Raw genomic sequence first — 15,127 nt, 5'->3', positions numbered from 1 at the left:
TTTCTTTATTGGAAATATGATTACACCTATAAAAAATGTAACTCTGTCCATTCAATTTTAAAAGGACTCCTTTTCTTTGATATTAGTGACATCGCTAAACACACGCTGTCCAGATTTCACAGAGCCCTTCCTAAATATGTAACAAATGGCTTCTCCCTGTTATTCACACTTCATATTTCCTTTCTATACAGGTTTTTTTCAAAGCACTAGTTTTTTTTTTTTTCTATATCACCTTCTCATCTTAAACAATATGATTTAACCCTTTATTATTTCTTTCTTTACACTCATGCTCTAATGTTTCCACTCCACAATATTTTTGGCAACTGCTGCTCAATAATAGCTATCACAGGAAAAAGAATACCAGGAATCAGATAAGATTTTGGAATCTTAAGTTCAAACATTCTCAGCTTCCTTCCTTTCTTTCCCAGGCTTTGGATTGACAGAATGATACCCATTTTAATACTGCACTTCTTAATCGTGATGATACCTTTGAAGCTCATTCTCCTCATAGAGCACACAGTAAGTAAAGGGCTGCAGACAAGCACTTGGACTTGCTAACAAAAGGGAGGGAAAAACGAAGGGAGAAAGGAAATGAAGAAAAGGAGAAAGTAGGAAGAAAAATATGGAACAAAATAAGGAAGGGTGAGAAAGGAAAACAAAAGAGAAAAAGCAGGAACACTAAAATTTTAAGAAAACATGAGGGGGGGGGTCTCATGACCTGTTGGGACAGGGATAGGGAAGGTGTGGTCACGTCTTGAAATGCACAGAGAAATTTCTGCAATTTGTGAACAAGAATGGTAAAGACAAAATTATATTATCTCTTGAGCAGTATTTGAATTGGATTGTGGTATTTATTAAGTAAATGAGATAAATACCGTGATGGTTGTTTGAAAATTTCAGTGGTAAAAGTCTGAAATAAAACAGTGAAAGGTATTTGGCATGAAATAACTTCATTCTTTACTTGTGCACATGGACACTCTAATGCCACATCATCTATGATTATTCATACAATGGTGTATTGCTTTTGAGAGAGCATGAAGAAACTAATAATTTCCTAATTTCTAGATTTAAAGCAGATGTTTTTACATGAAATTTCGGATCACCTGAGAATTTGGTTGTGATTTTTTTTTTTCTAACAAGACATATGACTGGCTTGCTCTTTGTGTGAGAAATTTATAAGCTCAGTTGTCCCTATCATATTGATGAAGGACAGGCAAGCCCCAAAATTGGGGCTCAGCCAGGGAGGGTTCTTGGCTTCAGCCAGGAAAGAATTCAAGGACAAGCCAGTGGTGTGAGACAGCAACTTTTATTGAAGCAGCAGCAGAGGTACTTCTCCTTGTGGAGCAGGGCTACCCCATAGGCAGTGTGCCCAGAATAGCAGCCAAGAGGCAGTTCTGCAGTCATATTTATACTCACTTTTAATTACGTGCAAATAAAGGGGAAGTTTATAAAGGAATTTCTAGGATGAGCATCGTAACATCTGAGGTTTCAGGTCATTGTGGTGGAAAGCGGTGCTAACTTCCAGGTGTTGCCATAGCAATGGTAAGCTGACATGGTACACTGGTGGGCCTGTCTTAGGGGGAGGTGCTTCTTCCCTGGTCCTGTTTTAGCTAGTCCTACATTTGGTCCAGTGTCTGAGCCCCACCTCCTACCTCAGTATCTGGGTGGGCAGTCATGCTTGACAACTCACCCTCTAGGGCATGTAGGAAAGAGAACTCTTATTCATCCACATCATGTGGTAACTTATTCCTTGGGCTTCCGGGAAACTAGAGCTTCAATAATGGAGGGATATTGGAGGTTGCAGAGTTCACTTAAACAATCATCAGTCTCTTGTCTGCATCTGAGATAATTCGAGGAATTTGGTTTAGACCTAGAAGGGGTTTTCAGTAATTGTAGAGGTCAACCTCTCATTTTTACAAATAAAGTTATGGACAGTCCTGAACTTTTAAGAATTCTTTCACCAAATTCATATGCCTTGATTCTCTCTTCTCTTATGAAAATTTATTTTACCAAGGACTTTGCATCTTCATACAGAGGTTTCCCTGTTTGATGCAAATCCAGATGCAAATAGATGCAAATACAAATATGCCTAGGTTTTTCAGAAGGTTGCATTTTCAAACCCACTTTGCCTGGTAGAGCCTGGTAGAGTTTCCCTAACAGAATACCACAGGCTGGTGGCTTAAACAGAAATTTATGTTTTCACAGCTATGGAGGCTAGAAGTCCAAGATCAGGGTGCCATCCTGGCTGGTTTCTGGTGAAGCCTCTCTTCCTGGCTTCCAGATGGCCACCTTCTCACTACGTTCTCACATAGATTTTCTCTGTACATATGGAGAGAGAAAGAGTGAGATCTGGTGTCTGTTCCTGTTCTTACAAGGACACCAGTACTGCTGGATGAGGACCCCGCCTTTATGAACTCATTTAACCTTAGTTGCCTCCCTGAAGGTCTTATCTCAAAATACATTAGAGGTTAGAGCTTGAACATATGGATTTGGGGGAGGGGACACAGTTCAGTCCTTAGAAATCTTTGTGCCCAAATTTTAATTAGCAAGAAAAAGTCGAATATGAATCAAACATTTTGAAACCAATGAAAATATCCCGAGACAGTTAGAGTATCTGAGTAGTGTTGAGAGCTGGGGATAAAAGAAAAGTAAACAAGAATTTTACAATCTGGAGATTTGCAGAGAGAACAATTAGCTCAATTATTCAAGTTATACTGAAAACTCTACCTGAGAGAGCTTGTTGAAAAACGGCTTTACTGAGCTTGAAGTAAAAATGATAAAATATCTGTATGCATGAACTGGATTTTGCTCCGAAGTCGGACTTAAAAATAGCTGCCTTGATAGTTTGATGCCCCACATTGTAAGGAGCTTATATTTAATTCTAAACAATTGTTTGATGCTTTCATTCATTACCAATATAGTAACTAAATTACTGGAAGGAACTCTGGTGATAACTGTGGCAATCTGTAAATGGTTTTCCAAGCAGAAGATAAAACTGATGGCCTCACTCCACACTGGGATTCTATGGGGGACCAAGAATCACAGCCACAGTTGTTGATTTCAAAGGGCAATTAATTCCTTGGTTGCTGGTTACAAAATTCACAATTATTTTAAAGGTTAGAACAGTGCCTGATTCATAATAAGCCCTCACTATGTAATTTCTATAATCTTGGGTAGTTTCAAATGTGAAATTCTCTTTCTAAGCAGAATTAAATTAATTAATTAATTTCTAAGCATCCAGAAGTTAAGCCTCAAAATTCTAAGAGGGAGGAAACTTGAGAAAATATTGGTATTTGGTCAAACATCAAATTTTAGAATCTAAATTTACCACCACTATGATTATATAAAACAATGTTGTAATGCATTTTGGAATCAATCATACTTTTTGTTACATCAGGTCATGAAACTGTGCTTCAAATATATCATTCCTGACATTTTCTCCTTTAATATGTAAAACAGCACACAGAGACTGGAAGTTTGCTGTGAAAGATCAAGATAAATATTCCAAGAATGAGAGGCAGTTTTGACTTCATAAAAAATGGTTTTGAAACGAAAGAAACAAAAAAGAAATGAATAGGAAAAAATTAAATGTACCTGAATATTAATGACAAAAAATTGAAAATAAACTTTGAAAATAAAATTTGAATTTTTATTCAAATTTCTACTTGATTAAGAATTTCTCACATTTCAGTAGGAATTTTTTTCATTTTTAATAAAAAACACTTTTTTCTTAAATCTTATAAACTCAGTTTAAATCAGAACTTTTCAAACATTAACTATGAGGGAATTGTTACTGCATTTTTTAAAGGCAGCATGATCTGGAAAATGTCACTAAGCAATGCGAAATGTTCCTGTACTTCAAACTGAACAAAGGGGTAACACCATGTCCTTAACATATAACTTGCTTGTAAAGTTATATGTAACTATTAAGCAGCTGTTGGAAAAAAATACTCTAACTCAGCAATAGCTATGCTGGGAATTCTCACCACATTTCTGGTATATTTGAATTTAATTTTTATTCTTTCTCTTGTCAGAGGAAAATAAATTTATAGAGATCCACTGAAATCCAGTGTAAATTTCATAAAAGATGAACAGAAGATTCAGTCAATGTGATTCAAAGCATAGTTTGTCAAAAAGGTTAAAGGTTAAGGTGTAGAATTGTGAGAGCTTGGAGGAGAGGTGGCAGTAATTTAAAAATAAAGCTGTAAATATCTTCAGACAAAGAGTGTGTGCATATATAATTTTGAAATACTAATAGACAAAAGTAAAACAGGATCGTACTATAATGTTCATAAAAAATATAGACTATCCTCCATATTGTAAGTAAGTCCCATGAAACCTTAAATATTATCCACAGGTTCCAGCTTTCAGGTACTATTTTTATTTTCCTATAACCATAGAATATTCCTCTATAAGGACTACTTCTGTACACATTTGGGAAATGAGCTGGTCTTGAAATAAAACACTATCTTTATATATTTTGGTAAGGCAGCCACAACCTGGCGGACTATATTCAACATCTGAAGGTGACCGGGCATCCAAAATTGTAAGCAACTTTACCATTTTGGAAAAATATGCTAATACATATTGTGTTAGTAGCATTTTAAACTATGTTTAAATAATTTCCAATTGGTTAGACATATGTCATTTTGTTAACATGATATGTGAAAAAGAATAGATTGACCCAAATAAACTATGCTAATGAAGTTCATTTGGTGTAGGAGAAAGAGCCCAGTTTGAATGCCGACACTCCTCAATAGCTGTTAGGCCATGTAACCTCTCTAAGCCTCAGTTCCTTAATCCACATTGAGGTCAATGTTGCTGTAAAGATTCAATGCAATAGTGTCTATCAAAACCACAACAGATTTTGCATGTAAACGATGATCAATAAATATTTATTCAATACCCCATTTATTGTCCATGCATATGTTAAGGTTTCAGTTAATATTTTGGAATTAAACATATCATAAGCCGATCACGTATTTCATTTTTTCCTATATTTGTTTACTCCTTTGGAGAAAGATTGATTTGATTAGTCAAATTCCATAAGATCTTTCCTTTCAGCATCAGTCTGTGCTCACTTTTATTAGTAGTAGGTACAGGTGGGCAGGAGGAAGAAGGTGGAAAAGAGAAAAAAAATCACAAATTCGACATTTTAAGAAGCAAACTTTATTTTGCAGGATAAAAGATATCAGATACAACAGAGTATGAAATAATTCATTTCACAACAGCTATTGTAATCTGTTATTTTATCTACTACCTCTTATTAAAAGTAATAATTTTGGAAAAAGTTCATGTTTACACTAGAAAATTAATAATGTATATATAAGAAAATAAGTAGCCCATCATAATACTATTCAAACATACTTATTACATTGTTTATATTTTTATGACTATTTTAATGAATATACAAAACTGGGATCATATGACTTATACAAATTTGTTTCAGGCAGTTACCACATAATTTTTTGTGTACACATTTTTGTTTTACAATGTTTCAATTTTGAATGCCCACATAATATTAAAGCTGAACATAATTTTTCACCCTTCATATAATAATAATTTGTATTTGTTTATATGTTTTTGTCCATGGATCTAGTTCCTCAAGCTAGTTCCTACTTGTAGAACCTATGGGTCAAAGCTATTAATTTTTTAGGCATCATGATACATAATCCCAATATTGCCCTCCAGAAAATATGGTGGCCATTTATACCCTAACCAATAGTACGAAAGACTGAAGTTTCATTGCAACTCGACTAATACTATCTTCAAAAAATCTTGGCTAATTTGTGAGTGAAAAAGCTATCTTAATTGTTTTCATTTCCAGTTTTATTGATCACTAGTGAGGTAGAACATGCTTTCAAGCATTGACAAAGTAAAGTATTTCTCTGTGACAAACCTATTCAAGGCTTTTGTCAATTTTTATTGGATTGCTTTCCTTATCAAACTGTATGAGCTTTTTAAGTGTTAATACTACTTAACTTTGATATTCTGCTTGTTTGCATTTTTTTGTTTTCTATTATCTTGAGAATGTAGTTTTTGTTGTTTCTAGGTACAAAACAAAATATTATGTAGTCAAACTATTTTACTTTGCTATCTTTCATTATATTGACCTACTTCCCCTCCCCCTTCTTTTTTTTTTTTTTTTTTTTTTTTTTTTTTTTTTTTTTTTTTTTTTTTTTTTTTTTGAGACGGAGTCTTGCTCTGTCGCTGGAGTTCAGTGGCACGATCTCGGCTCACTGCAACCTCCGCCTCCCGGGTCCAAACGATTCTCCTGCCTCAGCCTCCCGAGTAGCTGGGACTACAGGTGTGAGCCACCTCACCCAGCTAATTTTTGTATTTTTAGTAGAGACGGGGTTTCACCATGTTGGCCAGGATGGTCTCCATCTCTTGACCTCATGATCCGCCCGCCTCGGCCTCCCAAAGTGCCGGGATTACAGGCATAAGCCACCGCGCCGACCCTCCTTCCCCTTTTAAAAGAAGTGCTGTTGCTTCCTATACACCAAAGGCAGAAATCAGAAGATATTTCAGGGTTATATGAATGATGAGGAAATGTCATTACTCACAGAGGAATATCTACACGGCACTCTAAGATTGAAGCTGGGATACGAACTAAGTCTGTATCCTCTGTGCTCTCAGTGTGGAGGAATGTTCTACATGGCAAAGCTTTCACTTCCTATTTCCTTTCACGGTTCTACAAGAAGGGCTTTTGACTCCCCTGGCAGGCACATTCACGTGCTCCCTCGGATTGCAACACCGATGATATTTCACTGAACACGCTTGTTCTTAGATTAGAAAATTCTTGGAGTCGTCGCATATCCAGCATAAGGAGGTGAAACTATCCAGAGGAGAAAACAAACTTACAAAATGTAAGCATGACAGAAAATCTGTGATATAAATTATCAATTATTTTGTCTCAAAAAATCTTATTTTAAACAAGTAAATGGTTACTTAATGGTAATATATACAAAGTTTAACTTTTTAAACAAGAATTTATTTCAGTGTATGGTTTGATTTATGTTTTGCCCAAATCATTTAGTCAATTTCTCTACCAATATTTTCAAATAATTATTTTCTCCTGTGGGATGTGTGTGTGTGTGTGTGTTTATTCCATGTATCTTTTATTATGTATTATTTTCTTATGTATTTTTGGTTCCTTCCTAGGCTATATACTATTTTTATTCATCTTTTTTGATTCTTTCATCAGTATTGTGATATTTTAGCCTTAACCACTTTTTTCCCTCTGGTGAATACAGCATGTGTTCCTTATTTCTCTTCTTTTACCTAATTTTCTTAGGTCCTAATAGCTACAAGGACTTCATCGCATAAGACATAATATCAATCAATCACTCCCACAACTTCCGTACTTTGTATTTTCTGGGAATTTTAATCTCCAAAGGATGTCTAAAGGTGTGTGAAGGGGAGAATATTAGTTTAATCACCTCAAAATTAGCACCAATACAGAAGAGGAAGGGGGCCTAACTTCCCCTGGTGATCTCTCTAGCCAACTGTCACACTGTGGGAGAATTACCCAGCAACTTGCTGTTTTATTCAGATCTGCCTGACTGCTTTGTTTCAGAAGGCAAATGACTGGATCCATCACCAGCCTTTTTCTAAACCTGATTATTTCAGTCTTAGAGTTTTTTTTTTTATAAATTCCTCCAGATACTACCTGTCATCTGTCTAGCAGAGAGTTATTAGTGGTCTTCATAAGACTTTTACTACAGAGTTTAGAGAATTGAATGAGGGACTTCGAGCCAGTCTGATGGCATTTTATCTCCAAGTCCCACTGCTTCTTAAGATTATGATGTTTACGTAGCACAAATATTGAAAGAAGTCACATCTTAACAATTTGTCTTTTCCACATGCTGAGGATAAACATGCCTTAATTTGGAAATGACCTTTACAACTTACTCTCTATACAGAAGTGGCCCCCAAAGATGGTTACAGAATTGACACCAGCTCTTATTAGTCACCAACCAGGTAACTTGTAAGGAATCCTGGCGAAGGTGTTTTCTACTGAGAAAAATATAAAATAACTTCTTTCTCTTCTAATGGCATTTTGAGTTATTGATCTTCATATAAAAATATAAAATCTTTCTGTTAATGTCAAAAACAACATAGGGTAAGAGGAAGGTTAGAAGCAGGGGAGAGAATGGCACTCCCCGAATGAAAGTGGTAACAGAATCTCAATTGAGGTTCTGTGTCCAGCTGTGCATGTCCCTTGGCAATAGGTGTGGAATATATGAGGTGTTTAATTTTCATTGTACAAAATTAAAAACATTAAAATAAGTGTTTTTAGCCTCTGCTATTTGTGCAGCATAAAGACTGAAATCTATTGAAATAGAAAGGTCTTATCATTAAGTAATCAGAGCTCATTGTTGGTGGCTCATTAATCTGAAAGTGAAACTGAGAATCATTAAGTATAACATAATCATATTTTAAATATAATTGAATTTTATATACACATGTGCACTGATTCACTAGGCTTCTGTTGTGGGAATAAGACCTGTTCTTTGGAGTTAGGTGTTGGCTTTCTTACAGACATAATACCTGCGATCCTTTGTTTTTAAGTTTTTATTTCAATAAAGTGGATTAGAAATTCAAGTTTCTCAAAGCAAACTGTAAAAAAAATTACTTTTTGTTTGACCCAAACATTGATACTTGACTTGTGCGTACCTAATTGTTCAGCTTTTTTTAAAAAAATTGACTCACCTTGACTGTGTCTTTCCAAAGCATTCAGTCAGTTTTCCTAGATTTTCTAGTAATTTTTCCATATATTATGTTTCTTTGCAATGGAGTCGCTAAATAAGAAGAGAGCATTGAATAAATATGCATGCATTCATTTCACGTAAATAATTCACAATGTTATTATATATTTATATATAATATTATATAAATGCTTGAAAGATACATTGTTTTGGTAACTAAAACAGACACATGTGTTATTCAGAGGATTCAAACTGTGGACTATGATGTTTCAAAAAACTACTCTTTCACTGTTTAAGAAGACGGCACCTAGGTACACAAAAACAAACAAAAGCATCAAGCCAACTGTTCACAAATAGAGAACAATAAACTAATAGTGTAAGTGTGAACATGCTGGTGGTTTTCTGTATTTTCTCATTTTATATCCTTACGATGACTTTGTAGTACTCAGGATATGCTCAAGATTAATCCATTTATCTTTGAAACTTTTAATTATGTAGTCTTTTTTCCATTTCCTGCACCCCCACACTCACATCTCAACCCCCCAGTGGCAGCTCTAGGAAACTTCAAAATAATGTGTCTGGTTAAAAGCTGAATGATGTCTATTAAAAGCCTATGCTACTTACAATAAATAAGAGTAATAAAAGAATACAAATTTAACCTGTGACCTCTTTCAATCATGAAATGGCTTTTCAGGCTACAATGCCATGAATATTTTCCAAACAGAAGTCAAATAAGTTGCAGGTAACAGAGTACCTTTAAAATATTATACCTTGCAGCCTTCTTGTATTTTTTCTTCACATAATATTATGAGCAATAGACATATTTGAAAGAAAGAATCATTGCAGAAATAGTCTCAAATCTTATTTTTTTCACTTTTGCCCTGTTGCTGTCCTCATTTCATATGATAACCTTCTCAGAAAACTTCAGCTGCATCCACCCACTCAGTGTGCTCATATACTATGGAGCCATTTGTATGAAGAAGTCTCAAACTATCCAGCTTGATTTTAGACACAATTTCTAATAAATCGGTATCCAGTAATTTATGTTTTGTGTTTTTTAGACAGACTAAAATATTCAAATGTTATTCATTCTATTTAAAAATATTTACTTCAGTCTGCCAGTTTTTTTATCACCAAGGAAATCAGATTCTTTTTCTGTCCGCAAGTGATTGTGACTAAAAAGAATTTCAGTACTTTAGACAGCACCTTTCCAATTTTGTGTCCTGTCAGGCCCTGTGAAGACATTGCCAGGTTGGCAATCCTCCTATTTCCTGCCTAACTTTATTCTTTCATGTGTGCAGTCTATTTACCTACTTTTTTTCGAAAACAGAATAACTTTAAATCGCCAGAGCCTCATGAGCTCCTGTGCCACATAATTCTATTTATAGCAAACCAGATATTTCCATGTAATTTCATAGTCTATGAAATGTTTTCTTCACAGTCAAGTAAACTCAACATGTTCACTTTTGAGATAATATCTAAAAAGAAAATATTATCTGCCTCAGACTAAAGGAATGGGTTTCATTTAAATGTTTCCTGTTTTCAGTATATCGCCTGAACTATTATTACAAAACTATCATTTGTAACACAAAGTCTGACTCAATTATAAATGAAACTCTCACAACTGAATTTTAGGTCTAGTTACAAAAATATATAACGAAGTTGAACTACTGAAAAAAGAGGGTGATACCATTCTTAGTTGTAAGATTGAAGTGTCTTCACATTGGATTATAGGACTTTGAACCAATGAGTTAGTTTAAGACACTTCAAATGATTGACAAAATGAAGAAATTTGGTATTTTTTAATCATGTGGAGCATTAAATAAGTTGCAATAATGGTCACAAATATTCATCTATCTTTGTATTTTAAATATTACACCCAAAACCATCTACAAAGTTGAAGAGCATGAGAGCAGAATGCCAGAATGCTTAGTATAAGAACATTTCCAAAATACATACAATTTCCACAGAAGCACCTAGCACCAGTTTTTGCACATGGTCAGACGCACACAATGTTAATTACTCTGATGTCAATTATGAAGAATATATTTTTGCCCAATAGATTGATGTACTTTTAAATCAAACTGGAATTGAAATGTTTTACACAATATACCCTTTATTCTATTCAGTGCTTTCATCCTAAAGGCCTATATTTTCTGGCATTAATAGCTCCACTCTTTTAATTCAGTTTGCAATTGCCTCTTTATTTTCTGTCTTCCTTGATTCATTTGTTTTAAGCTTGTTTCTTGAAAACAGCAAATATGTTTTTGAATTCTAATGTAAGTATCTGATTTGTTCATATTTAGTTTAATGTCCCATATAATTGATTTATTTTATACACAATCATATTATTTATTTGTACTGTTATTTCCTCTTTACTTATTATCCTTATTATTGTTATTTTGAGACAGAGTTTCACTCTGTCACCCAGGCTGGAGTGCGGTGGCACAATCACAGCTCACTGCAGCTTGGACCTCCTGGGCTCAAGCAATCCTCCCACCTCAGTCCTCTGAGAAGCTGAGACTGTAGTCTCGCACCACCACACCCAGCTAATTTGTGGAGATGGAGTTTCACTATGTTGCTCAGGCTGGTCTTGAACTCCTGGGCTCAAGCAATCCTCCCCAACTGGCCTCCCAAGTGCTGGGATTACAGGCATGAGCCACCACACCCTGCTCTTTATTTTTGTCGGTTTGATAAAGAAAATCCACTTCAAATGTCCACTCAATTTATTGATAATTTCACTTTCTGTCCTCTCACACAGAGATTCAACTATAATATGAAGACAAGATAAAAACCATTTTCTCTAGTAAGACCCACAGTCCCTCCTACCCACCTCAATTAGATGACGACTTTGCAATACATTGATCTCCATCATCTCATAGTCTTTTATTGATGTCCCATGGTAGCAGTGGACTTTCCCTGGTTCACCTCACATTTCCTACCCCTATGTTTGCTAAGATACGTAAAATTCTCCTTTATTTCCTGCATTTCATCTCCTAGCTCCCTTACACTTAGGCGAGGCCATCAAACAGTCCTTGGCCAACAAAATACAAGAAGTCATGTTGGGTTTTTCTGGGCTGAGGCAGTGAAAAGCCTTTGTGGAATTCTAGAACCTCCATCTTCCTCTCCCAGGAAAATCAAGGATCAAGGGGAAGTGCTTGTCTTAAGATGGTACAGCCACAACATTTAAGCAGCTTGAAATTTGAGTGGATTCATGGAGGTTGGCTGTTTGGGAGATTTGCTCAACATAAAGAGGATTTGTATGAACAAGTGAGAAGTGAGCTTTATTGTAGAAAGCCACAGAAATCTGGGGGCTAAGAGTTACCAAAATATAGCTTATTCTATCCTTCCCTTTCAAAAGTCCTAGTTACCATTTGCATTATATATTCTCTTCCATGCAACAATGTTTACATGTATTTCCTTTCTGCTTTTATTTTCCCCTGTCTTGAGCTCTGTATAATGGTCTATTCGGTGATTGGTTAATGTCTTTTCTCAATTCTTTTTCTCATGGGGTAAATGCATGATATGTATTCTAAACTCTCTTTTATATTTTATTTAGGCATATGCTAGCTCAGCTTGATATCTTGATCTATAATTCTTTTTTTTTTTTTATTTGACGGAGTCTTGCTCTGTCAACCAGGCTGGAGTGCAGTGGCGCAATCTTGACTCACTACTGCAACCTCCGCCTCCTGGGTTCAAGCGATTCTCCTTCCTAAACCTCCTGAGTAGCTGGGATTACAGGTGCCCGCCACCACACCTGGCAAATTTTTGTGTTTTTAATAGAGACGGGGTTTTGCCAAGTTGGCCAGGCTGGTCTCAAACTCCTGACCTCAGGTGATCCGCCCGCCTGGGCCTCCCAAAGTGCTGGGATGAGCCACCCCCCCTCGGCCTTTGATCTATAATCGTTGAGTTGCAGTCATGTGTCATTCACTTATAGATATTATCCCACTGTCTTCTGGCCTACATTCTTGCAGAGATATATGTCAGGCCAGTTGCGCATTTTCTACTTTGGTGTAACAGGTGAGTTTAAACTTGAAGCTTATCTGGTTTCCACTTGATATTTAGCATTGGAGATCTTTATGGAGAATATGTGTGCATGTTTTGTTATTGACCCAACTTGGAATTAAGTGTGCCCTCTGAAATTTCAGGTTGAGGTTCTTCTTCAACTCTAGAGATATTCCTTCTATAATATTTGTGGCAGGCAGCTTCTAAGATGGTTGCCAATAATCTCCACCTCCTAGTATTCCCACTCTTGTGGAGTCCCCTCGAATGTTATACCAAGGCTGAAGTGTTGCAGCAGAGAGTAGAAGAAATGGCAAGTCACTCCCAAGATTCAGGTATAAGACTTTGGCTTCTATCTTGAGCATTGTTGCTCACTCACTTTCATTCTCTTTCTTAAATCACTTGCTTTGGGGACACCCCTGCTCTGGGCTGTTCTGTTTAAAACAATTCATATGGTTCACCTTCTACCAGCAGCCACATGAGTTAGCTGAAAGCGGATGTGTTATTAACAGTCAAGTTCAGAGATTGCAGACTCAGCTGAGAGTTTGACTGCAATCCCATGTGAGACCCTGAGCCAGAACCATTCCACTAACCCTCTCTGGGATTCCTGACCCATCAAAACTATGGGATAAAGAAAAAGTATACTGTTTTAAGCCACTTCGTTTTAGGATAATTTGGTTACACAATACAGTATTATTCATATATGTATTGCCCTTTCGCTATTTGTTTTTTTCTTCTAGAAGTTCTGTTAATCACCTGCTTGACTTCTTAAATATATCCTCCCAAAGGTATTTTCGTTTCCCTCATGATGTTCATCTCCATAATATTTTCATTCTGGACTTTGAAATATTTTTATACCTGATCTTCCAGTCAAATAATTCAAGCTTCAAAGGTGATTGACTTTTCTTGCTATTTATCTACTGAACTGATTAATTGGAATATCATGATTTTAATTCCTATGTCTCATTATTGATCATTAAGAAGTTGCCTGTTTCTGCAGAAACACCTGGGGGAGTTCTACTTTCCCTAGACTCGAGACAAGGGAGACTCAGCTGGGGTGTTCAGCTCCTTCTTTGGCTTTTGAGAGTCAGATCAATAATGTGAGACCAATGGAGATCTTCCTATAGATCTCCACAGATCTCAGAAATCAGATCCCAGGTCATTCTCAAGTTACCCTGCTTTTCAGTCTTTGTCCTCAAACTAAGATGCTACTGTCTAGTGTCTTAAATAGCCAATAGATAAGAGTCCCCTCACCCCTTCTCTGTGTCAGAGCCCTGGAAGAACCCAAGCCTGCACTTTCGCTATTGCATGTAGAGCACAACGCTTTTTAGCCCAGTAGACGCAAAAAGCTGGGAGTTAGCAACGGACAGAAAAGAAGTCACTGTAGATTATCATTTGCATAGTCAAATTTCAGAGAAAAAATTTATTTTACTATTGAATCTTCAGTCTTAGAAAGTTATGGCCCAGTGCGGTGGCTCACACCTGTAATCCCAGCACTTTGGGAGGCCAAGGTGGGCAGATCATGAGGTCAGGAGATTGAGACCATCCTGCCCAACATGGTGAAACCCTGTGACTACTAAAAATACAAAAAATTAGCCGGGCATGGTGGTGGGTGCCTGTAGTCCCAGCTACTTGGGAGGCTGAGGCAGGAGAATGGCGTGAACCCTGGAGGCGGAGCTTGTAGTGAGCCGAGGTCGCGCCACTGCACTCCAGCCTGGGTGACAGAGGGAGGCTCTGTCTAAAAAAAAAAAAAAAAAAAGAAATAGAAAGTTATAATATATGCAATATATTGTTCAGTAAAAGACACTAGTGTATTGGGATCACACAGCCACTTCATGGAAAAAAAACCAGGCTATTTCCTGCTCAAAGTAACTGAGTTAAGGAGACTAGAATCATAATTTTATTGGCTTTTCAAAACCTGTAATATATGTGGGGTAAATATATTCTTGCATTTCAAATGATATGGAATCATACTCAATCCAGGAACTTTTCATCTCAATAAGATCTTTTAGCTATTTTTGAAATTAAGTGCGACAATACATTAGACATAACATGAGATATTTACACAAATTTTCTTCAATTCTTCAAAATCCTAACATTTCAGTTATAATTGTTCCCATTTAGAGATTTGGAGAATGAGAAGCTAGTGGTTAAACGTATGTGTTCTAAATAGAAAATAACAGGTTATTGAATTTCTCAGTCCTGGTTTTTTCATACTTAGATGAGGTTAAGAATCATGCTTATTTCTAGGATGGTGGTAGAAATTCAAAGTGAGGGCTCAGGAAATCAAAGTTGCCCTGAGTGTTAAGGAGAAATATTATTTTGAAGCAGAGAATAGACATGAATTGATTTTTAGTAGTGAGGTGAGTGTGCTGGGGAGCATAAGGTTAGGGGAGCATAGGGTGAGGGGTGTG

At 36.2% G+C, this 15,127-nt stretch overlaps 1 long non-coding RNA gene across 1 annotated transcript in view; it reads right to left on the bottom strand.

The window, feature by feature from the left end:
• LOC107974488 (uncharacterized) overlaps window positions 1–15,127 on the bottom strand; it is a 51,711-nt gene that overhangs the window by 27,426 nt on the left and 9,158 nt on the right. Inside the window, exon 2 of the long non-coding RNA XR_001717300.3 lies at window positions 8,716–8,804. This is a non-coding gene — a long non-coding RNA (uncharacterized LOC107974488). The remainder of the gene's footprint in view (window positions 1–8,715; window positions 8,805–15,127) is intronic.

This window comes from Pan troglodytes, chromosome 3, assembly GCF_028858775.2.
Source record: "Pan troglodytes isolate AG18354 chromosome 3, NHGRI_mPanTro3-v2.0_pri, whole genome shotgun sequence".
Taxonomy (NCBI): Eukaryota; Metazoa; Chordata; class Mammalia; order Primates; family Hominidae; genus Pan; species Pan troglodytes.
The sequence above is the reverse complement of the archived record's forward strand: the minus strand, read 5'-3'. Positions and strand labels throughout refer to the sequence as shown.